Source organism: Oryctolagus cuniculus, chromosome 17 (assembly GCF_051225735.1).
Source record: "Oryctolagus cuniculus isolate XC-2025 breed Fujian yellow rabbit chromosome 17, ASM5122573v1, whole genome shotgun sequence".
In the NCBI taxonomy this organism is placed as follows: domain Eukaryota; kingdom Metazoa; phylum Chordata; class Mammalia; order Lagomorpha; family Leporidae; genus Oryctolagus; species Oryctolagus cuniculus.
In genome coordinates this window covers 63,999,151-64,020,380 of record NC_142883.1, presented here as the reverse complement: position 1 = coordinate 64,020,380, position 21,230 = coordinate 63,999,151, and the positions used below count along the sequence as shown (strand labels likewise).

General features: G+C 50.9%; 1 pseudogene; it reads left to right on the top strand.

Moving 5' to 3' along the window:
- The first annotated feature begins 2,562 nt into the window (after window positions 1-2,562).
- On the top strand, window positions 2,563-4,243 carry LOC149121293 (rap guanine nucleotide exchange factor 1 pseudogene; annotated as a pseudogene).
- The last annotated feature ends 16,987 nt before the right edge of the window (window positions 4,244-21,230 follow it).

Sequence of the window (21,230 nt, the reverse complement as noted above, 5' to 3'; positions counted from 1 at the left end):
GGGGAATGATGCAGATCTGAGACAGAATCCGAGGTCCATGGGTGACTGGCACCCAACCATCCATTTGGGGGGTCCCAGTAAAATGTACTGAGTAGGATGACCTTCAGGGAAAACTTAATTAGCTGAGGATGCCGGAAGACCCAGAGACCAAGCAACGGCTGCTGAGCAAGTGACTAGAACCATTTTTACAACTCTTGTCCACTAAGTACAACCGTAACCCGCCGAAATACCACGGACACACCAAAATAAGAACACTGGCATGTGGTAGGACCCGTAGTACAATGGCAGGGCACCTTGTTCCCACCCACCAACAGGAGGAGGAGACCAACTTGTGGGACCCCCCCCCCCCCACCGCCACGAAGGTGCTTCCTCCGGGATCCGCCTGACCACACCAGGCGCCCTCAGCGTCCGCGCCCCGCGGGCACCGCCGGGACCCCGGGCCACCAGGGGCTGCGCCGCTCCCTCCTCAGAGGCCGAGGCCGCCGGGCGGCGTCTCCGCAGGAGCCCTGCCCGGCCGGGGCTGACCGAGAGGAGCCACGCGGACGCCGGGTCCTCGCTCTCCCTTCCCGGCTCCCGCTCCGGGACGGGGTCAGGGCCGACGGCGCCGCTCCGGCCGCGGACACCGGGACTCGCCAGGCCTGAGGAGCCGGCGCCGCGCAGACGCGGGAAAGCTCTCCGCCCGGCCGAACCCGCGCCCTCACCTGGCGCACGGCTGCGCTGCGGGCCCGCCCTTCCCGCCGGCGTCCGCCGCTGCCCCTCGCTCGCCGCCCTGTCCGGGATCGGGGCTGGGGCTCCGACGGCCCTCGGGCTGTAACTGAAAACAGCACCCGAACCGTCGCCCAAACGGCGGTTGCAACGCTAAGTAGCCTATTTATAGACTCACTATTCAAATGAGGGCTCCAGAGAGGGAGTCAGATTGGATGGAACGAAACAGTACCAACCAATCAGAAAGCAAAGGTTGCGCCTATGCAAATGTGGACCATCGCTGGTCTGCTCTGCTGCCCCTTGTGGCCAAGTACAGAAATGCAGAGCTGAGCCCCTTGCGCCTGCGCCTTGTGGCCACCAGAGTCTGGTGCTCACAGGTGCGGTCCCTTCAAGTAGAGTGATGTGCAGGATCTTGCTGTCAGCATCACTGAGGACGTGCTGCCTTCCAAAGCCCAAGGACACGGAGCCCTAGGCAGTGGCGTCACCCAGATCTTGTTTTAAGAGCCAGTTTTCCATCCAGCACTGTGGCGTGGCAGGTTCGAGTCCCACCTGCTCCACTTCCCATCCAGCATGCTGCTAATGGCCTGAGAAAAACAGAGGAAGATATCCCAAATATTGGGGCCCCTGCCACCCACGTGGGAGACCCAGAAGCTCCTGGCTTCTGACTGGCCCAGACCAGGGCCATTGCAGCCATTTTGGGAGTGAAGCAGAGGATGGAAGCTATCTCTCCCTCTCTCTCTCTCTTACTCTCTCTCTCTCTTCCTCCCTCCCTCCCTCCCCCCTTTCTGTCTCTGCAACTCTTTTAAATAAAAAAAAAAAGACACAGTTCCCAACTGAGCCAGAGGCTGGCGGACACCAGGTACAGAACAGTGTTTTGTGCTGGTGCCGTGGTTCACAAGGCTAATCCTCCGCCTGCAGCGCCAGCACACCGGGTTCTAGTCCCGATCGGGGCGCCAGATTCTGCCCTGGTTGCCCCTCTTCCAGTCCAGCTCTCTGCTGTGGCCCGGGAGTGCAGTGGAGGATGGCACTCCAGGAGAAGCACCTGGCTCCTGGCTTCAGATCAGCGCGGTGCGCTGGCCGCAGCTGCCATTGGAGGGTGAACCAACGGAAAAGGAAGACCTTTCTCTCTGTCTCTCTCACTGCCTGTCAGGTAAATAAATAAATAAAAGAACCTGTTTTGACCTGGTGATGTTCACAAGAGGGCGAGAGCGAGAGCAGAGGGCTGGAATGAAGAAGGTGGCACTGCGTGAAAGTAGACCCCTAAAACAAGGTGGCTCCCGCTTGGACAACAGGAGGACCTGGGCCTCTGTGTTGGAAAGAAAATCTGCCAGTGTGGCAGTCAGAGACAGTCAGATCCTCGACGTGAACCCATCATCCCGAGAGGCAGCCACCAGGGACCTCCCACCTGGCTTTGCAGGCTTACCCTGGGGCCCAGGAGACTGCAGGGACAGACAGGGCAGAAATCACCATGAAGCTGATGGATGAATTTTACTCACCCGAAATCAAGAGGTCGCCATCAAAGAAGGGGGAGCCGGCTGAGGTGTCTGTGAAGATCCCAGAGAACCTGGGAACAAGGATCTGAGCTGGCTGGAACAGAAGGAGAAGTAGGTTGCCAATGCCTTGCCCTGCTTTAAGACCAGTGTGAGCCGGCGCCGCGGCTCACTAGGCTAATCCTCCGCCTTGCGGCGCCGGCACACCGGGTTCTAGTCCCGGTCGGGGCGCCGGATTCTGTCCCGGTTGCCCCTCTTCCAGGCCAGCTCTCTGCTGTGGCCAGGGAGTGCAGTGGAGGATGGCCCAAGTCCTTGGGCCCTGCACCCCATGGGAGACCAGGAGAAGCACCTGGCTCCTGGCTTCAGATCAGCGCGGTGCACCAGCCACAGCGGCCATTGGGGGGTGAACCAATGGAAAAGGAAGACCTTTCTCTCTGTCTCTCTCTCTCTCACTGTCTACTCTGCCTGTCAAAAAAAAAAAGACCATTGTGGACAAAATGGCCATTGACAAGAAGATCCTGGAGATCCTTCTGGGGTCAGCCAGCAAGGTGCTGGGGGCCATCTTACCCCTGGTGCAGAGCGACCTTCGCAGTCGGCACAGCTCAGCCCTCTCCTGCTATGGCCGAGGGTTCCAAAGGCTCAGAACCTCATTCGCTGGTCTGACCAAGAGATGCTGGAAGGTATGAACTCAGAAGATAAAGAGACAGTGACGACTGTGAAGGGGGGTCATCACGGCTGTGCTGGACGGAGTGAAGGAGCTGGTCACACTGACCATCGAGGGACAGGGGTGGCTGTCTCCAACAAGCCCAGTGAAGCCCAGTTCCCCAGCTGGCAAACCTGATGGCCAGCCTGAGCTGCCCCTGACAGACCAAGAGATGGAGATTCTGAGCAAGACAAGTGGAGTGCTGCACCAGCTGAGCTGCTCCTGGATCCACAAAAAGGTCTCACCCCCAAGTCCCCTTTACCCGGCGTTCAGCTGGTTGATAGTGCACAGCATTGCCACCCAAGACAGTCGGCTCCATCCCCCACCCACATGGCTGTGGTCGCCCCCACGAGCCGAGCCATGGGGAATTAATAGGCAGGATTTCGATGTTGTCTGTCACGCACAGAGGCGACTTTCAGGAGGCAGCCACTCCTATGCTAGGGGAGTCGCCCCACCTCTCCCCCCTGCAGCAACATTGGCAAGCTCAACAAGTCGGATGAGCAGCGGAGCAGGGACAGTGGGCAGTGCTCCCGGAACACAAGCTGTGAAACACTAGCTCATTACGATCCCGACTGTGATCTCCTCCAGCAAGACCTCTCTAATGCAGACCGGATACCTCAGCAAGTGGCCTGTAACCTTAGCCCGTTGCCGGAGTCCTTGGGGGAGTCTGGGTCTCCGTTTCTTGGCCGTCCTTTCCAGCTGCCTCTTGGCAGCTGTCCCCAGATGGAGAGGCAGCAGACCAACACGCCACCCGCCCTGCCAGAGAAGAAGTGCCGGAGCACGGCCTCCCAGACCATGGACAGCTCTGGCTGCAGGGTGTCCCTACGATCCGCACTCCTAGCAGTACCCCCGGGGGCCAGCCCGCCCCCTGCACGCCCTTCGCTGTGATCCTCCCCTTTCAGCAAGAAGCATCCTTAGCCCCTGTGGAATTTGTGGGTGATTTCGCTGCTTCTGAATCCACGGGTGACCCAGAAAAACCGCTTCCCCTGCCAGAGAAGAAAAACAAACACAGTAAGCGTTGGCAGAGCTGATGTCAGCAAATGCGTTTGTAACCTAAAGTAGTGGCATGTTTTCAGTAAGCCTCAGACCAAAGCCAAATCGGTGGCCTCACTGTTTCAGAACAGACAGGACCACAGATTTATGGCCACTTGGGGGAGCCTAGTTCTGCCATGGGCTGTGGCCAGTGAATGTTGTCAAAGCTCAGTGAGAGCTGGCCTCTCTGTGCAGCCTCTGTGAAACATCCGGTCTCCACGGAGCCCGAGTGCTTCTCCCTTTAGGGAGCAGTCAGCTACCCTTATGGCCTGCACACACATGGCCCAGGGGATGAGCGTTGTGGTGTGCAGGCCAGCAGCGCAGTGACACCTGCGGGAAGTCGGGTGGACATCTGAGCCCCTCAGAACAGCTGCCCCAGGCTCTCTGGCTGTCCCCCATCCCGCGTGTGTGTGTGTGGACCCTGCGCACGGAGTTCTTGCAGGGTGACTAAGGGCTGGAAGATGCCCGGCAGGAGTAGTGAGGATGCCTCTTGGACCAGACACCTTAATATTAGGGCCTGGGGTAGAGCTGAAACTCTGAATATTTGCGTTTTAATTATTTTCCAACTATAAGTTTGCCATGTAAAAGAAAGAAGGAAATAAAAAGAAAGGAAAGAAGGAAAAAAGAAACAAACTACTGAGCCCCTGCCGGTGGCCACCAGTGTCTGGAGTGGAACCCTCTCATTGAGTGTCCTATGGGGGGCGCTCTGCCACCCAGGGGCCCAGAATCCTGCCCCTTGCACACAGAAGATCTGAGGTCATGTGGCCTGGGGAGAACTTGGCAGTGATCCTGGACCCAAGCATCAGGCAAGTGGGACATAAAAAAGTGTCCCCAACCTCAGTGTTTGCAGGTGTTTCCTGGGCTTCCTGTGGATGCCACCCCCCTCCAGGCATGGGGAGCCTCAGGTAAAGGCAAGCAGATTTGGGGGGTCTTCCATCCACCAGCTCACTCCCCAAATGGCTGCAATGGACAGAGGTGGGAGAATCCAAAGCCAGGAGCCAGGAGCTTCTTCCAGGTCTCCCACATGGGTGCAGGGGCCCAAGGACTTGGGCCATCTTCTGCTTTCCCAGGCCATAGCAGAGAGCTGGATTAGAAGTGGAGCAGCAGAGACTTGAACCAGCGTCTATGTGGAGTGCCAGTACCACAGGCAGAGGCTTAGTCCACAGCACCACAACATTGGCCCCTGTCTTCCTTATTTTTGTTTCTTGAATTACTGCATTTGTTTTTAGGCATTTGTGGATTTGGAGGGTTTTTTTTTTTTTCCTCTGCTGGCTTTCATCTTTGAGCTATGCCTCTGTGGCTTAGTGGAATATCTGCACTTTCAGTGCATACCAAGAGGTGTGTGGTGGGTGTGGCCAGGGAGCTCTGGTCAGTGCTCCAGGGTAGGGTGAGTAGCCAGGGTAACAGACAAGTTGGGTGTGGTAGATCTCAGTGCCTGGGTGTTAGTCCCCAGTGTGTTCCATGCCACCATATGAACCACACAAATGACCTGCACAGTCCTCACCATGAGCACAGTTCCCATTAGAATGACCTGCTCTAGGCAACCAAGGAGCTCTGAGCATGTGGCACCGCACCCAGTAATTGCCCAGAGACCTAGCTGCACCCTGCACCTAGTCCCCATGGTCTCAGCGCACAAGGTCTCAGCGCACAAGGCTCCCACAGTTGCTGGATACAGAGGTTTCTCTCTGCCCTGCCAGCCTGCTCAGACAACATAGAGGCAGATGTTCCCCAAGACAGCTCTGCCTTGGAGTCTTGATTCTGGGAGGCTGCGTACTATGTAGTTGGCCAGCCACCTCCAGGCTAGGCTCAAAGTCAGTGAGGACTGTGGACTGTTCCCTACAGCAGAATCTCTGGATCACACACATATACAAGAGCCACTGGCTGAATGTCGCTCTCTCTCTCTGGCTCTGCCACCAGTACTGCCGAGAAGATGGCATCCCGTCTCAGCCAGTTGCTGTACACGCACACAAAGTGTGCTGCAGATCCCACTCAAACCCAAAACGGCACCCGCCCTTTCTCAGCTGGGCAGCAGGCACTGTTGTGGGAAAGTTGGCGCCGGATCAATGTGCCCCCTCTACTTCTGCTGGGTCCTCAGGCGACCACTAGCAACCACCAGCCTCCAGGGCTCCTGTCTGGACTCAAGCCACGCTCTCCCTCTGGCTATACGACCATGGGTTGCTACAGTCAAGTCTCATTCCATCTCCAAGCTGCCACCTGCTCCGGCTCTGGGCTGTGGCAGTCGTGTGTAGTGACTGTGATGCTGTGCATCTGCACCCACCCCCCAGGTCCATGGCATTCCTCTTCTTGAAGGATTTCGAGTGTGGTTTTCTCTCCAATTCTCCCCCTCCCCACAAGAGTGCACTTCCTACACGTTTTTTTAGTGTTTCTCCCTAGTCTAGTGCGGTATGTCATTCCCCAACCGCTACCTGGGAATCTCTGAAATTGCATTATGAACAACATGCACAGACTTAGAAATTTGAGGGGTGAAATAAACATACCTTTTAATTCTAATTTCTGTGAGTTTTTGAAAGGATTCCACACAGGCTTCATACCAGTCCCCTTTATATGAGGCACTCATTAACCCTATAAATATCAGATAAATTGCAGAATGTGCTATTTCTGGGTAGTTTTATGTTATTCAGAAAAAAAACCTCTATTAACAATTACTGTATCAAAATAAGATATTCTTCACAATCGTCTGCTAAATCCATCATAAATTTTGAGAAAACATTTTCTGTTATAATTGTAAACAGATCTAAAATATTTTAAATATACTATAATGTCTGAAGACATTAAAAATGACTAACTCATTTTGGATTAGTTCACATTGCCTATATTTTTAAAAGATAAAATCTCACCAAAGTACAGAAAGTAAGTTAAATTGATAAGACTTCATAATTAAAAAGCCACATGCAATTCCAGGTGGCAAAGAACACAAATCTATAAAAGTCATTTATTTTTTAAAAAAAGATTTTATTTATTTACTTAAAAGTCAGAGTTACACAGAGAGAGAAGGAGAGGCCGGGGGAGGGTCTTCCATCTGATAATTCACTCCCCAGATGGCTGCAATGACCAGAGCTGAGCTGATCTGAAGCCAGGAGCTTCTTTCAGGTCTCCCATGCAGGTGCAGGAGCCCAAGGATTTGGGCCACCTTCTACTCCTTTCCCAGGCCATAGCAGAGAGCTGGATCAGAAGTGGAGCAGCTGGGACTAGAACTGGTGCCCATATGGGATGCTGGTAGCCATCCACCTGTGCCAGCAGCTGCTGCTCATACTGGGACTGCACAGGTGGATTCCATGGGAACCCCCCAGAAGGGGGACAGTGGGAGGACCATGCCCACTTGAAGATGGCTGACATAAAGCAAGTGACTTCACGTCCCTGCGTCCTGGTCACCACATATACATAACAGTTTGAGTTTGTAATTTTGAGGAGCTAGTCAGAATGCAGAATGAACAAGATAGTCCCTATGATAAATACAAATTCACAAGGATTAACGCCCAAGGTTACTCTTCTTGTGCTCGTTGCTATGGAAAACACACACCTGTGGGTTCTGATCATGGTTTGTATTAATTTAATTCAGTAACATGTTCTTTAAAGGGGGCTATGCCCTCTTAACAGTTCCACGAGGAACTGCACCCTACATCAGCTGATATGATTAGTTTAGATATACACCATTGATAGATCCTCATGCATTGAAATCCAACTCCACACACAAATATATGTGTTATACAGACGTCTCGTTGTGGCTGGATTTGAGTTTGGACTATTTCTGAACAAAATCTTTCACATGAAATTTGAAGTAATTGCATACATACTTTTTCAAAAATTAGGAGGAGTTATGTAACATTCCCAAACAGCTTTATTGAGATATAAGTCTGTTTCACTTTCCATGGAATTTATCCCTTAAAAGTGGGTAACTCGGCCGGTGCCGCGGCTCACTAGGCTAATCCTCCGCCTAGCGGCACCGGCACACCGGGTTCTAGTCCCGGTCGGGGCGCCGGATTCTGTCCCGGTTGCCCCTCTTCCAGGCCAGCTCTCTGCTGTGGCCAGGGAGTGCAGTGGAGGATGGCCCAAGTGCTTGGGCCCTGCACCCCATGGGAGACCAGGAGAAGCACCTGGCTCCTGGCTCCTGCCATCGGATCAGCGCGGTGCGCCGGCTGCAGCGCACCGGCCGCGGCGGCCATTGGAGGGTGAACCAACGGCAAAGGAAGACCTTTCTCTCTGTCTCTCTCTCTCACTGTCCACTCTGCCTGTCAAAAAAAAAAAGTGGGTAACTCAATGGTTTTCTTTTTTTAACATTTTATTTATTTGAAAGAGTTACATAGAGAGAGGAGAGGCAGAGAGAGAGAGAGAGATCTTCCATCTGATGGTCCACTCCCCAATTGGCCACAACAGCCGGAGCTGTACTCATCCAAAGCCAGGAGCTTTCTCCAGGTCTCCCATGTGGGCACAGGACCCCCAAGGACTTGGGCCATCTTCCACTGCCCTCCCAGGCCACAACAGAGAGCTGGATCGGAAGTGGAGCAGCTGGGTCTCGAACCGGCGCCCATATAGGATGCCAACGCTTCAGCCAGGGAGTTAATCCGCTGTGCCACAGCTTCGGCCCCAACCCAGTGGTTTTCACACAAATGTGCCACTGTCCCCAATATCAGTTTTAGAACCTCAGAAAGAAACTCAGTACCCTGTAGCTGTTTCCTCCCTGTTCCCTCATCCCTCCAACCCTAAGCAGTCACAAACCTGCTGTTTCTCTAGATTTGCCTGCTGTGGGCATTGCATATCGATGCATGAGGACATCCAGTGTTCTCACGCTCCATACAGCACCCACATCATCCTAGAGAGAGGAGGTTCTGGGCCCTGCCTCTCAGTTGTCCTCACCCAGAACATAGCCCTGGAAACCGGAGCAGACGCTGCAGCGCAACACCCACCAGCTACCAGAAGGGGGAGCCCCAAGTTCTTGGCTGAAATGGAGTTTCATGCCACTGAGTGAGAAAAGGAAGGGAAGGAGCGAGACGGGATTCCCTGGACACTTACTGAACCTGACTGGTGAAGATGATCTTAAGGCAAAGCAGGAAAATAAAGCACTGAATCTTAGTAAAAATATTTTCACTCGCTGTATGTGCTTGGGGCCATTTTTGGAGACTCCAATTGGATATTTTTGGGGGGTTTTGGTTTTAAATCATTGTTTATCAATTTTATTGGAATGAGAGCCCACACAGTTACCTATGCTGTCATGGTCACTCTAGGAATCATATGGGTTTAATTCTTGCTGCTCAGTGGCTTGTGAATTATATTTTACTCTCCATTTAGTCATAACACATTAGCTGGTAAAAATGAGTTAAACCCAATCAGTCGTCAGCCTCCTGAGCAGGAGTCATGTTATTTATGTTCTTTAGAGATTTTTTTAATGCTAAAATGATCTGTGTCATTACAACTTAAAATTTTAAATTTAAATCCTAATAGAGATCTCTGTGTCCATTAAATTGGTAAAATCAGTACCTGTTGAAAAGCACACATGACAATAAACTAGGAATTCTGTTACATATTAAAGGAGGCTATTGGGGTCGAGGCTGTGGCATAACAGGTAAAGCCACTGCCTGCGGTGCCGGCAACCCATACGGGAGTCGCTTCAAGTCCCGGCTGCTCCACTTCTGATCCAACTCTCTGCTATGACCTGGAAAAGCAGTGGAAGATGGCCCAAGTCCTTGGGCCCCTGCACCCACATGGGAGACCCAGAAGAAGCTCCTGGCTCCTGGCTTTGGATCAGCACAGCTCCAGCCATTGCGGCCAACTGGGAAGTAAACCATCGGATGGAAGACCTCTCTCTCTCTCTCTCTCTCTCTCTGCCTCTCCTTCTCTCTGTGTGTAACTCTGACTTGCAAATAAATAAATAAATCTTTAAAAAAGAAAAAGAAGAAGAAAATAACACCATAAGGGAGCCTAACTCACATTTCAAAGGTCAAGTTCTCTTCAGAACTGGCTGCCCATGAGACCAACCACTGGGCCCCTCCTCCTGCGATGGGCTGAACTGTGTCCCTGCTAAAGTCCTGTCAGGAAACCCCAGCACCCATTGTGACTGCATTTGCAAACAAGGCCTTTAATTAAGGAGGTTAGTAAGCCAAATGCTATCATAGGGGGGTGATCTGAATCCAAATAGACCCATGTGCTTAGAGGCAGGGGAGACAGCAGGCACACTCATGGACAGAGGATGAGGCACGTAGGAGGAAAGTGGCTGGAAGCCAAGCAGACAGGCTTCTTCAAGAGATACCGAACCTGCTAACACCTTGACCTTGCACTTCTAACTCTGGAAGTATGAGGAAGTAAATCCCTCAAAGGCAAGTCACCTCATTCATGGTATTTTGCATGGCGACCCTAGTGAAGGCACCCACATCTCTGCCTCTTTTTACCTGCAGCTAGAAGATGCACATTGTGAATTATCAGCGAAATGCAGAAACTAAAAACTGGCTTTAGATGGTTAAAAGCCTGAAACATAAAACATGAGAAAAAAAGATAAGAAAATATGGGAAACTGATATATATATTATATATTTATATATGATTTATAACACAAAAACCTGGATACAGAGTGAGGAAAATAAGAAATTGGGTGAAAGGGCCAGCTTGTGGCACAACACGTTGAAGCCAGTACTCAGGACCTGCTTCCCATGACAGAGTGCCCAGGGTCAAGACTTGCCTCTGGGGGCTGGCTCTGTGGTGCAGTGGGTTAAAGCCCTGGCCTGAAGCGCTGGCATCCCACATGGGCTCTGGTTCTAGTCCCGGCTGCTCCACTTCCGATCCAGCTCTCTGCTATGACCTTGGAAAGCAGTAGAAGATGGCCCAAGTCCCTGGGCCCCTGCTCCCATGTGGGGGACCAGGAAGAAACTTCTGGCTCCTGACTTCAGATCGGCTCAGCTCCAGCCATTGCAGCCATCTAGAGAGTGAACCAGCAGATGAAAGACTCTCTCTGTGTGTGCCTCTATCTCTCTCTGTAACACTGTATTTCAAATAAATAAAATAAATCTTAAAAAAAATTGCCTCTGCTTCTGACCCAGCCTCCTGCTCATGTGCACCCTGGGAGAGCAGTGCATGATGGTTCCAGTACTTGGCTCCTGGCTTCAGTCTGTCCCAGCCCCAGCTGAAGCAGGTATTTGGGGAGTGAACCAGCTCTGTTTTATTTAAATAAATAAACTTTGAGAAAAAAGAAAAGAATTAAATTATATATATGTGTGTGTATTTTAAGACCATAATGTGATCCGGCTGAAAATCTAAAACTTGGGGCCAGCGCTGTGGCATAGCAGGTGAAACCACCACCTGCAGTGCAGGCCTCCCATATGGGCGCTGGTTCTAGTCCCAGCTGCTCCACTTCCGATCCAGCTCTCTGCTATGACCTGGGAAAGCAGTAGAAGATGGCCCAGGTGCTTGGGCTCCTGTACCCACATGAAAGATCCTGAAGAAGCTCCTGGCTCCTGGCTTCAGATCAACTCAGCTCCAGCCGTTGCTGCCATCTGAGGAGTGAACCAGCAGATGGAAGACCTCTCTCTCTGCCTCTGCCTCTCTGTAACTCTGCCTTTCAAATAAATAAATAAATCTTTTTTAAAAAGTCTAAAACTTACATTAAAGTTATGTAAACATAAGGAGATGAAAACGACTCTGGTTTTTGTGTCTTTACAATGTAAGGTCTAGACTAACTCTGACACTTGCTGAAATGCATCTATTTGCAAAGCTTCGTAGAAGTCATCAATTATGTAGCTCAAATCACAATTTTACCTGGAGATCTCACTAAGTTTAAACAATCAAACAACCCCCTTTCATCTCAGGAAAGTTATTAAACATAAAGTAGAAGAAAAATGAGCAAATTATTTATTTATATGGTATACTTCACTTTAATTAGGACTTTGCCTAAATTTCCCATAGTCACATGCACCAGAAAATGTTCCATATAGGCCACAGAGACTCTAGCACAAAGAGTGATAAAACTGCTATTAAATAGGCTTGGACAGCTTACAGACTGGACAGATAAGTGGGACTTCATGAACCCTCACAGGAAACAATTCATATGGCCCAATGTGAGTTACAACAGATCTTCAGGGGCCAGCACTATGGCGTAGCCAGTATAGCTTCCGCCTGCAGTGCCATCCCATATGGGTGCTAGTTCAAGTCCCGCCTGCTCCTCTTCCAATCCAGCTCTCTGCTATGGCCTGGGAAAGCAGTAGAAGATGGCCCAAGTACTTGGGCCCCTGCACCCACGTGGGAGACCCGGAGGAAGTTCCTGGCTCCTGGTTTCAGATCAACGCAGCTCCAGCAGTTGCAGCCATCTGGAGAGTGAACCAGCAGATGGAAGACCGACCTCTCTCTCTCTCTCTCTCTCTCAAATAAATAAATAAATAAATATTTTAAAAAATAAACAGACCTTCAAGGATTGAAAGTTATTCTATCAGACCTAATTAACAAGTGGGTGACTATTGCTACTACTTCTTCATTTGGCAACCCAATTTGCCTGTTCTTACACCTGGAAAGAATAGGGGGCATCTCATGGTGACTTACTAAAAATTTTTTTAAGATTTATTTTATTTATTTGAAAGGCAGAGTTACAGAGTGAGAGAGAGAGAGAATCTTCCACCTGCTGTTCACCCCCTAAATGGTCACCATGGCCAGGGCTGAACCAGACCAAAGCCAGGAGCCAGGAACTTCATCTGGGTCTCCCACATGAGTGCAGGAGCTCAAGCACTTGGGCCATCTGCTGCTGCTTTCCCAGGTGCATTAACAGGGAACTGGATTGGAAGTGGAGCAGCTGGTCTCAAACTGGCACTCACAGGGGATGCTGGCATTGCAGGCAGCAGCTCAATCCGCTATGCCACAACACTGGCCCCAACTTACCACGGTTGTTTTTTTTTTTTTTTTTTTTGACAGGCAGAGTGGACAGTGAGAGAGAGAGACAGAGAGAAAGGTCTTCCTTTGCCGTTGGTTCACCCTCCAATGGCCGCCGCGGCCGGCGCGCTGCGGCTGGCGCACCGCGCTGATCTGATGGCAGGAGCCAGGAGCCAGGTGCTTCTCCTGGTCTCCCATGGGGTGCAGGGCCCAAGCACCTGGGCCATCCTCCACTGCACTCCCTGGCCACAGCAGAGAGCTGGCCTGGAAGAGGGGCAACCGGGACAGAATCCGGCGCCCCGACCGGGACTAGAACCCGGTGTGCCAGCGCCGCAAGGCGGAGGATTAGCCTAGTGAGCCGCGGCGCCGGCCCACCACGGTCTTAATGCTGATGTACTTACTAATCATCTTGGTGCCTTTTGCCATCCATTACCTTCCTCCATGACTAATAGCCAATATTAGCAATTCTGACTTCATCCAACAGATAAACACATATTTTGCTATTACAGATACGGCCACCAAGTTTGTCTTAGCACCTGTTACAACAGCCTCTCTGTCACCAGGTGCCTTCAGCTGGAGAAGACACAGTCCACCTCTCCTAGGACGCACACAGGGCACCTCAGCAGCTTTGCCACAGCCACAGCTGTTGCCAAGATCTTCATGGCACCCACCTTCACCAAGAACACAAGTATGACATCACACCAGCAGCGTGCACCACCAAGGAGATCCATTTGAGACACTCATGAAAAACATACACCTTGGGGCCAGCGCTGTGGCACAGTGGGTTAACGCACTGGCCTGAAGCGCCAGCATCCCATATGGGCACCGGTTCAAGACCCAGCTGCTCCACTTCCTGTCCAGCTCTCTGCTATGGCCCAGGAAAGCAGCGGAAGATGGCCCAGGTCCTTGGGCCCCTGCGCCCACATGGGAGACCCGGAAGAAGCTCCTGGCTCCTGGCTTCAGATTGGCACAGCTCCAGCCATTGCAGCCATCTGGGGAGTGAACCATCAGATGGAAGACTTTCTCTCTCTCTCTCTCTCCCTCTCCCTCTCCCTCTCCCTCTGCCTCTCCTCTTTCTGTGTAACTCTGACTTTCAAATAAATAAATCTTTAAAAAATTAAAAAAGAAAAAGAAAAATTTAAAAAAAGAAAAACATACACCTCGGGGCCGGCACTGTGGCATAGCTGGTAAAGCTGCTGCCTGCAGTGCCGGCATCCCATAAGGGTGCCAGTTCGAGTCCCAGCTACTCCACTTCCGATACAGCCAGGAGCTTCCTCCAGGTCTCCCATGCAGGTGCAGGGGCCCAAGCACTTGGCCATCTTCTACTGCTTTCCCAGGCCACAGCAGAGAGCTGGATCAGAAGTGAAGCAGCCAGGATGCCAGCACGTTAGGCCAGGGCTTTAACCTGCTGCGCCACAGTGCCAGCTCCAATACACATTCTGTTCATTAGCACATGGGACATTTTCTAGGGGAGACCACATACTGGGCTACAAATCAAGCCCAAGTAAATTTAAGAAGATTGCAGTCGTGGGGGCGGTGCTGTGGCCTAGTGGGTAAAGCTGCCACCTGCAGAGTCAGCACCCCATATGGGCGCCAGTTTGTGTCCGGCTGCTCTACTTCCAATCCAGCTCTCTGCTATGGCCTGGGAAAGCAGTAGAAGATGGCCCAAATGCTTGGGCCCCTGCACCTGTCTGGGAGACATAGATGGAATCTGCTGGCTCCTGGCTTCAGATCAGCGCAGCTCCAGCCATTGTGGCCAATTGGGGAGTGAACCAACAGATGGAAGACCTGTCTCGCTCTGTTGCTCTCTCTCTCTCTCTCTCTCTGCCTCTCTTCTCTCTGTGTAGCTCTGACTTTCAAATAAAAAAAAAAAAGAGGCCGGCGCCGTGGCTCACTAGGCTAATCCTCCGCCTTGCAGCGCCGGCACACCAGGTTCTAGTCCCGGTCGGGGCGCCAGATTCTGTCCCGGTTGCCCCTCTTCCAGGCCGGCTCTCTGCTGTGGCCAGGGAGTGCAGTGGAGGATGGCCCAAGTGCTTGGGCCCTGCACCCCATGGGAGACCAGGAGAAGCACCTGGCTCCTGGCTTCAGATCAGCACGGTGCGCCGGCCGCGGCGGCCATTGGAGGGTGAACCAACGGCAAAAGGAAGACCTTCCTCTCTGTCTCTCTCTCTCACTGTCCACTCTGCCTGTGAAAGAAAGAAAGAAAGAAAGAAAGAAAGAAAGAAAGAAAGAAAGAAAGAAAGAAAGAAAGAAGGAAGGAAGGAAGGAAGGAAGGAAGGAAGGAAGGAAGGAAGGAAGGAAGGAAGGAAGGAAGGAAGAAAGAAAGACCATAGGTCTTTTCAAACAACAAAGGGATAAAACTAGAAGTAAACAGTAAGAAACTTACAAATACATGGAAATTAAATAATGCTCTACTAAATGACCAATGAATCACTGAAGGAATTAAAAAAGAAACTAAAAATTTTCTTTAGGGGGCCAGCACTGTGGTGTAGCAAGTTAAGCCTCCACCTGCAGCACCAGCATCCCATATGGGCACCGGTTCGGGTCCTGGCTGCCCCATTTGAAGGTAGGCACCTTCCTGAGGCAAAGATTAAAATGCTAGCAATTTCTACCTGGCAGGTCTTCATTTTTCATTAAGTGTTCCAAAGAGAAGTTCACACTCAGATGTAAATAGCTGGTAGATGTCGTTGGACACTGGAAATCCTACCTGTGTCTGGGGAAGCACCCACCCAGGGAATGTAAGGAACTAGTCACCAGGGGCCTGCCCTATGCATGGGGTGCAGAATAACTGGAAGTCTTGAGAGTACCCCTGGGATAGCAAAGGATGCTGGGTATGCCAGACCCTGCAGTACACAGCATGTAGCAAGCACTCTCCATACTCCAGAAGCCAGCCAGAACCCCAGGAAGTCTTCCCCAACCCAAATGCATTTTCTCAGCAGGAAACAAACACTTTGCACAGCAGATGCCCCATGAGCAAGGCCGCAATGCATCTCTGATGAAGGCTACAGAACGGCCTCCACAGGCATCAGCACTCGCTGCAAGATCCGAAGAAAAGTTGAAGTTTTGGAGAGACCTCGCGCTAGGACCACTCGCTTGTGGAGAGAGGCAGCCTCTCCATCTTTCCCACCAAAACGTGAAGTTCAGTGCCTACCAGTAGGTCTCATTTAGGTTCACAGACTAACACAACATGTGATTTATTTGGAGATGCACATTATGAATGTGCCAAGAGCAGCAAATGACAGATGCTGCAACTTTGCACTAGCCCTACAGCCAAGTAACTATCCCATCAGTGCTCAATGACACCGGGAGAAAAACTCTAACAACTGACTTGCTAAGTCTGTCTTCACCAGGTCTCTAGCGCCTGTCCATTCTCTACCCAAATCACTGCCAACACCCTACACCAGGCCATCATCATTTTTTTAGAATTTTTTTAGAATTCATCACCACAGGTTGTAATTATGTTTCTCCATTCTGGAGCAAAGGGCTCATTTACAAACACAATCCAGCTTCTTGAAGGAGGCCCCACTCACCTAGGGTCTGCACCCTCTTCTGTCCAATCCACCCAACGCCACTGCCTTCCACTCTGCCTTGGCCATGGCCCACTCAGCAAGTTCTCTTTGCCTCGGGCTTTTACTCATGTGCTATCAGCCTGAAAAATGTTCTCATTCACATTCACTCCTCAAGACTTCTAAGGTCTTTCCCAGATCTATTTTTTTAAAAGATTTATTTATTTACTTGAAAGTCAGAGTTACAGAGAGAGAAGGAGAGGCAGAGAGGTCTTCCATGTGATGGTTCATTACCCAACTGGCCACAACGGCCAGAGCTGTGCCAATCCAAAGCCAGTAGCCAGAAGCTTCTTCCAGGTCTCTCACATGGGTGCAGGGGCCCAAGGATCTGGGCCATCCTCCACTTCTTTCCCAGGATATAACAGAGAGCTGGATCGGAAGTGAAGCAGCTGGGACTTGAACCAGCACCCACATGGGATGCCAGCACTGCAGGCGGCACCTCACCCACCACGCCATAGCACTGGCCCCTCCCAGATCTTTTTTTTTTTTTTTTGACAGAATTAGACAGTGAAAGAGAGAGACAGAGAGAAAGGTCTTCCTTCAGTTGGCTCACCCCCCAATGGCTGCCACGGCCGGAGCGCTGCACCAATCTGAAGCCAGGAACCAGGTGCTTATCCTGGTCTCCCATGCGGGTGCAGGGCCCAAGCACTTGGGCCATCCTCCACTGCCCTCCCGGACCATAGCAGAGAGCTGGACTGGAAGAGGAGCAACCGGGACAGAACCGGGCTCCAACCGGGACTAGAACCCGGAGTACCGGCACCGCAGGCAGAGGATTAGCCTAGTGAGCCACAGCGCCGGCCCTCCCAGATCTATTTTTAAGGCATCCACACACCTGAAGAGAGCTGTCCCACCTTCACACAGGGTTAGGTACCCAGCGTATCTTTATCGATTAATTCTTTAACCTACCTTTTCTAAGCTATCTTTAAATTTCAAAGAACTACACAATATATTTCCTCTACTTGTCATTGTCATTTCATTTCCCATCACAGGCCTGGCTGAGAGTCCACCTACAGTCAGTGTTTATTTCTTAGAAAAATAGTAATAGGCCTTACAAATGTTGCCATGCAACTAGACTGGGAATGCCCGTGGGTACAGATGAGAAGCATGAAAAATGAAACAAGCTAGAATGGTTTTTGTTGATTCAGTGAAGTACATTTGAAATGAATGGAAAGGGGCCGGCACTGTGGCATAGTGGGTAAAGCCACCACCTGCAGTGCTGGCATCCCATATGGGCACCAGTTCGAGTCTTGGATGCTCCACTTCCAATCCAGCTCTCTGCTGTGGCCTGGGAAGGCAGTAGAAGATGGCCCAAGTCCTTGGGCCCCTGCACCCACATGGGAGACCTGGAAGAAGCTCCTGGTTCCTGGCTTCGGATTGGGGCAGCTCTGGTCATTGCAACCAATTGGGGAGTGAACCAGCAGATGGAAGACCTCTCTCTCTCTCTCTCTCTCTCTCTCACACACACACACACACACACACACACACAATATTAAAAATCTCACAGAAAATGTGTGTTGTGAAAAAAATAAGCTCATCTTTTGATTCCATTTTTCCGTGAATTGTTTAAAGTCTGCTTACATAGCGTTTGATCTTTCTTCTTCAGAAAGAATGTACCCTATAGGTCTATATTTCATTTTTATTTTCTAAAATTATTTAAAGCACATACTATATACAGAAAAATAATTTCTGAAACTAGAAACTAGAACTTTTCTTCCAAGGACCAATACTATTTTGAAAAGGGCTGGGGTTAGGGTTAGGGTTAGGGTTAGGGTTAGGGTTAGGGTTAAGGTTAGGGTTTAGGGTTAAGGTTAGGGTTAGGGTTAAGGTTAGGGTTAGGGTTACAATCCTTCTGATTAAATATGACTTGAAGAGACCTACACAGGGTGGCAATTCTCTTGTTTGCTGAGAAAGTACCCGTGTTCTAGAACCCTAAAAAATATATCCCTTGAAAATATATTTTCGGCACAAATATTTCTGTTTACACGGAGTCACACTGCTGCCCTCAGCCTGAGACAACATTGGAGATCACAGGTTGTCTGGGAAACCAGCCACCCTTAGACCCCAGCAGCAGGTGCTCTCCATCCTACCTGGATCAACCACAGTCAGCAAAACAGTGAGCCTCGGGCAAAGGGATGAAAGTGGCCTTTGAGATATTTTTAAAATGCCAGGCTAATGGGACATAACCTGTTTTCCCCAATTATAGCTCCCTAACTTCTCTATTTATAGGCATATATTTTGTTTAAGAAAGACACCTTTCATGAGATTAATCTTGTTCCTGCACTTGTCACTTTGATTCCCGAAGGTTAACCTCTTGGTGAGAGGTGACCCACAGGGCATACTGGGAGATAAGTGTGGTGGAGCCATTGTGACGATGGATTTTCCAAAGGTCCCACAGTGGGCACTGCAGAATCACATTCCTGCTTGTAGCCTGCAGTATGCGCTCTTGGCTTAATTCAATAAATTCATAGTGATACACTTTTATTTGTGATTTAGACCCTGTAATTATAATGTATATCAGGGAGGAGCTGAGGAAAGGGTGGGGAGGGGGGCAGTCCTTGGAGCTTGTGCCCTGAGGCAACACGTCTTTGCACATGTCATGTGTTCCACGATGGCTGCAGCAATGTCTCCAGAGACCAGTCATCTAGGTGAGTCTCTGCACAGGCTGAGCTGAGCTGCAGTGCCAGTGACCAGGTTGGCTGCAGCAGACTCTGTCCAGGTTTCTCAGGGACCCTGGAAAGACAGCTCAGCCAATTTTCCTTTCCTTTTCTTTTCTTTTCTTTTGGGGGGGGGGCAACAAATTTGCAATTGCCAAGTTACTGTACCCTAGGTCAACAAAGCACTACAGTGAGTGTTAGTAAGTAGACCAGCCCCAGGAAGCTGCTATCAAAGAGGACCCTTCATTGTCCATGAAAATTTGTGAGCAGAGGAAATGTCCTTGAGGCGGTCTTATCCTGGTTGCGGGTGGGAGGGCAGGCCTGCTTCCCCTGGTGCACGGATGTGTTGCTCAGGACAGAAATAAGGCAAAAAGTTCCAGAGAGGCGGGGGAGGAGGCCAGAGAAGGACCCAGGAGCAAAGTCCAGAAGCCATAAAGCAAAACCAGCGCGAGCTGTTCCCACGGGTAGCAGTCACTTGCGTGGGGTAGGGCGCAGAGCCGTAAGTGAACACACAAGGGGGCTGCAGTCTGGGTGGGGTTTAGTGTGCAGAAGGTTTTCTGCCAATGTCATGGCACAGCCACATGGGGTTTAACCTCCACATGGCCCTCAGCGCCATCTCCTCCTTCCTGGTCCTGGGGGATCGTGGGAAAGCAGGCAGACTGGATTGCCAGGTAAGGGGAGGAGTTGCAGTGCAGACCTGGAGGCTTCTGGCTCACCTGTTCCCACCTAATTTTTCTGTCTTGGCCCCTGTATCACCAGGCCCCATCTCTACCACTGAACTTGGTGGTTTCCAGACCTGTGCCTTTTCTGTTTCCTTTCCCTCTGCGACATGTAATAGTAACCCATCATTAACACTGCATGTGCTGTCTCAGGCACTGTTCCCCAGAGACTCCGCCCTCCACGTGGTAACTCCTTTGCTTTTCATGGAGGACACTATGAAGAAAATGTCACTACTGTTTATGGAAACAAGGGGGCTGGCACTGTAGCATAGTAGGCTAAGTCTCCACCTGCGGCGCTGGCATCCCATATGGGAGCTGGTTGAGTCCCAGCTGTTCCACTTCCCATCCAGCTCTCTGCTATGGCCTGGGAAAGCAGTAGGAAGATGGCCCAAGTCCTAGGGCCCCTGCACCCGCGTGGGAGACCTGGAAGAAGCTCCTGGCTCCTGGCTTCAGAGAAGCCCAGTTCCAGCTGTTGCGGCCATTTGGGGAGTGAACCAGCGGGTGGAAGTCCTCTCTCTCTGTCTCTCTGTCTCTGTCTCTAATGCTGCCTCTCAAATAAATAAATAAATCTTTAAAGAAAACATTCTGGGACTCACTCTGGGTTTAGTGAGTGCTGTGGCTCAAGTTCTGAGAACAAAACAAAAGCTTTCAACTCCCTGGTTCTCCAATGTTCTTTCCTCCTTTATTACCCAAATTCCAATCTCCTGGCAGAGAGAAGTCGCCTAATAAAGTTCTGAGGGGAATTTTTCAGAGGGGGAAAAAAAATCCAACAACCTCTGGGCTTTAGAGGGAACTGTTTATTCTGGGGCTGTTTGGGATCAATAACCCACTATTTCAGACCTGCAGAGATCCATGTCCTGACCTGCCACCGTTTCTATTCCGAGAGCTCACGTGGCCCAGATTCTGCCGCCTCTGAGCCATGGCTGCCTTTCAAGATACAAAAAACATCTGAAGTCTCCATTTCATTCTCTGATAGCTCCTGGCTTTGGATCAGCGCAGCTCTGGCTGTTGCGTGTCGGGGTCTCTACAAACACTCCCCAACAAGGCGAATGGTCCACGGGTGATGAACACATCACAAGCACCCGTGGGTTCTGTCGAAGCAGGAACCACTTTATTGAGGAAGTGTGCAGGCTTATAAAGCTTACAAAGGGCATGAGCATTAGGGGAGCCAATCAGAGAAGAGGTCACGCAGGCATGGGTGGGCAACGCACAGGGGCAACTTAAGCAAAGTATAGGGATCATGCACTGTCCACGTGTCCAGAACTAAATCTGACCTATCCCTGCCCCCTGCCGGTGCTTTGATCTTATGTAGCTTAACTGAGGCAGCCTCAGACCCACCAGGCGCCATATGCCTGTCTTAGGTTATCCCATCTGACTGGGATCAGCCCTTTAAGGAGCATGTCTGTCTTAGGTTGTCCCCCTCTGGGGATCTTACCCGTCTTTGACTACTACTCCAGCTGTTAAGGGCTGCCCCACGGGATCTTTTTTTAACTTTTA